The sequence below is a fragment of the Lipotes vexillifer genome, unplaced genomic scaffold (genome assembly GCF_000442215.2).
Source record: "Lipotes vexillifer unplaced genomic scaffold, Lipotes_vexillifer_v1.1 scaffold442, whole genome shotgun sequence".
Classification (NCBI taxonomy): domain Eukaryota; kingdom Metazoa; phylum Chordata; class Mammalia; order Artiodactyla; family Lipotidae; genus Lipotes; species Lipotes vexillifer.
In genome coordinates this window covers 1,774,990-1,778,165 of record NW_006790311.1, presented here as the reverse complement: position 1 = coordinate 1,778,165, position 3,176 = coordinate 1,774,990, and the positions used below count along the sequence as shown (strand labels likewise).

Here is a 3,176-nt window from a genome sequence, read left to right as displayed (position 1 = left end):
TTGTGTCCCCCTTATTTCTGAAAGGGGGGAAAGAGGCTCAGGGGAAAAAAGCTAAAACAGCCAGGAGAACAAGCATGATCGATCAGCATCTGGATTCTAGTCCTGTGCTCACCAAACCGTTCTCCTGGGGGGGTCGGGTCTCCGGGGCAGCCAGCCCCGAGCGGCGGGTACCCGGAATCAGTCATACCCACCGACCCTGCACAGCCTTTGCTCACCACACGGATAAAAGCATCACTTCTTTTCGCATGCCCGTCTTTCCCTGTTGACTGAGCTTCTTGGAGGCGGGACCGCAGTTTGGTCACCTAACAGCTCTCAGTGGAGCACTTGTGTGGCAGGCACTCGGCGCTCCAGGACATTAGCTCGCAGACTCCGTAAACACGTAGAGCAGCCCCTCTGGGCACCCTCCTGCCCGCGCACCATCACCACCCAAGACTTGCAGACACAGAGTGGCCTCAGAGGTGCTCCAGGGGCTGACTCAGACACTCCCCTCCTTGAGGCATCTGTGCAACTCACCATAGCCCTCACTCTGCCCCGTCCCTTCCACCTGATGGAAGAGCCTGGTGTCGCCTCCACTGTCGAGATGGGCTGTGAAGCCCCAGCATGAGCCAGTGCCAGGAATGCTGATGGTCCCAGACTAGGAAACAAGCCTGCCAGTGGGAGTGGAGGACAGGGGAGACGAGAGGCAGTGCGGCCCCAGAGGGCAGAACTCGAGGAAACAGGCCAAAGAGGCAGCCAGAGATTCAGGCTGGACATTGGTGGTGCCCCCTGCAGTGCAGATAATTGACGCTGGAACCAGAAACCCAGGAAAGGCACAGAGTCTTTATCCTTGAGAATATTTTTAAGTAGGATGGAAACCCATCTGTCCTGTCGATTTAACCAGTCACTGGGCTAGAGGCAGGAGAAAGATCAGATGACCTTCAGGCTCCCTGGAGTCCTACAGCCCCTTAGGTCCGGGGGCAGGTCTGGTTTGACTGGGACAAGTGACAAAGGTGCAGAAGGAAATGCCCAAAGAGTCTCTGTTTTTTTTCTGAGCTTCCACCCTGTACCTGTAAGACCTGGGCTCCATCCGCAGGTGGGCTTCTCTCTGTTGCCTGCTCTCTGCTCACAAGCACTAAACACCAGGCACCATCTGCCCAGAAAAGACCTCTAATGCCAGTTTCCCTGGGCAGCCCTTCTCTCCCATTGACCCCCTGGGCAGGCACACCCACATTCACGCTCACATCGTTGACAATAATAAGGTATAAATCTATGTATGGCGAGACCATCAGAAAGCAAATGTGGCAATATATTAACAACTGGTGGATCTAGGTGAAGGGAATACGGCAGTTACTTGGGCCATTCTTGTGACTTTTCTATAACTACAAAGTTATATTTAGCTTCCAAACTAAAAAGTGAATGAGCCAGGACGTGCAGGTTTCCCCAGGCTCTGGGCACCTGTGGTTCCCCTCCATCCGCATCCTTCCCTGCAGCTCAGAGCCTGGGTCAGCTCATCACACACAGAGGAGGAGCCAGAGGTTCAGGCAGGCTCCCTGCAGATACGCACCTGTCCTTACTTGCCACCTTTCCTCCTGAGCTTCTGATTAGCCAAAGGCCCCAAAATGGCTTTGGCGCGGATCAGGCTCCCTCCAGGACTCCAGAGGCTCTCAGGGAGCCCTTCTGGCCTCCAGAAAAATGTGGGAGAGCTGGGGTGGCCCGGGAGGAAGGGGGTGCAGGGACCATGGCAAGCGGAGGCAGATGTCTGTGCCCACCCCCAACTGGCTCAGCCCCTTGGCCTCAGGAAGGGCTCACCCAGCAGGCAGATGGTCCTTCTAGACATGGTGTTGGGATCCGAGAGGAAAAGCCTTGAGCAAATCTTGGCACGTAAGCACATCGATTTTTTCCCAACTGACTTTGACAAGACTAAGGGGTCTTTGTTTCTTAACTTCCTTTGGTCTTGATTGCTTCCTCCTGTTCCGCATAAGAGGCTGTGATCTTGGAAATTAGAGCTATGCCCTCATCCACTCCAGCACCCAGCAAGGGGCCCTGCGAGGGTGGGGGGGGGGGCAGGGGAGCCCATCCAGCTGGACTCAGCAGTCACTTCGGCTGCCCCGCTGGACCAGCGGCCCGGGGCGAGCAGAACAGGCCCGCGCACACCTGAAGCGCATCTCTTCCGGCCTCTCTGCTCCCCTCTGAGGCTTTCAGGGCCACCCCACCCCGGCAGGTGACAGGGCGGGTCCCACCGCCCCGAGTCAAAGGCAGAGCTATTGAGAACAGCCTGTCAGCCTTGACACACCAGCCTTCTGATTGTGTGATATAAATAATTAATCCTCTTACATTCGCTCTCGCCAAATTAGACATTGACTGGGAAAGGCTTAATCTGACGCCTGTTTCGAGATGGTGACAGCAGCGGCAGGGGCGTAGGTGGGTGGTGGGAGAGAGAAGGGACAGGAGGAAAGAGGAGAAGGAGGAAGTGAAGCTGGAAAACAGGAGAAGAGAGATGGGAGGGGAGATGGGAGCGGGCGGGACTTGCGTTCCCGCTCACCCTTGGTCGTGTGACCAGCTGCTTCAGTGAGTGGTTTGAGCTTCTGGAAGGGATGCCTACGAGGGACTTTCTGGTGTGGGAGGGGAATAAACATGGGGAAGAGAAAGACTGGCTGAGTGGGATGTGAGCAGGGCACTGTGGGGCGCCCCCCAAGGCTCAGCCCCACAGCTGGCCTCCTGTGGCCCTGGGAGAAGACGGCCTGAGACTTCCTCCTGCCCCACCTTCACCTCCAAGGTGGAGATGGGCCCTGGGGGCTGAGAGCCGCAGCCACACAGCCATCCGGCATCCCTGAAGTCTCCCTTCTTTGGCTCTGAGAGGGCAGGCCAGCCTGCTCTGGGGAAGAGGGGACCCGTGTGGCCTGGATCACTGGGCTCCGGGCCTCAGGATGCCCCAGCAGCTCTGAGATCCTCAGGGCCCCAGTGGTGGAGCTTTCACCCTTCCTACACTATGAGGGGCCCCAGACAGGTGGGGAGAAAGCCCCCTTTTCCCCAGGAGCCCCCCAATAATGGAAGAGGACTGCCCAGCAGAGCCTGCTCGCTGGGGCCAAGCCCACCCCTGCCCCAGCATCTGGAGCTGTGGGCAGGCAAGAGCAGGGGTCCGGGAAGGGCAGGAGGGGCTCACACGCCTCCCCCCAGCCCAGCCAGCTGCCTGCCCC

The 3,176-nt window shown here is 57.9% G+C and overlaps 1 protein-coding gene across 1 annotated transcript in view; it reads left to right on the top strand.

Annotated features, from left to right (window-relative positions):
* The window catches only part of KIRREL3 (kirre like nephrin family adhesion molecule 3), a 554,709-nt gene that overhangs the window by 528,303 nt on the left and 23,230 nt on the right, over positions 1-3,176 (top strand). The window lies entirely within an intron of this gene.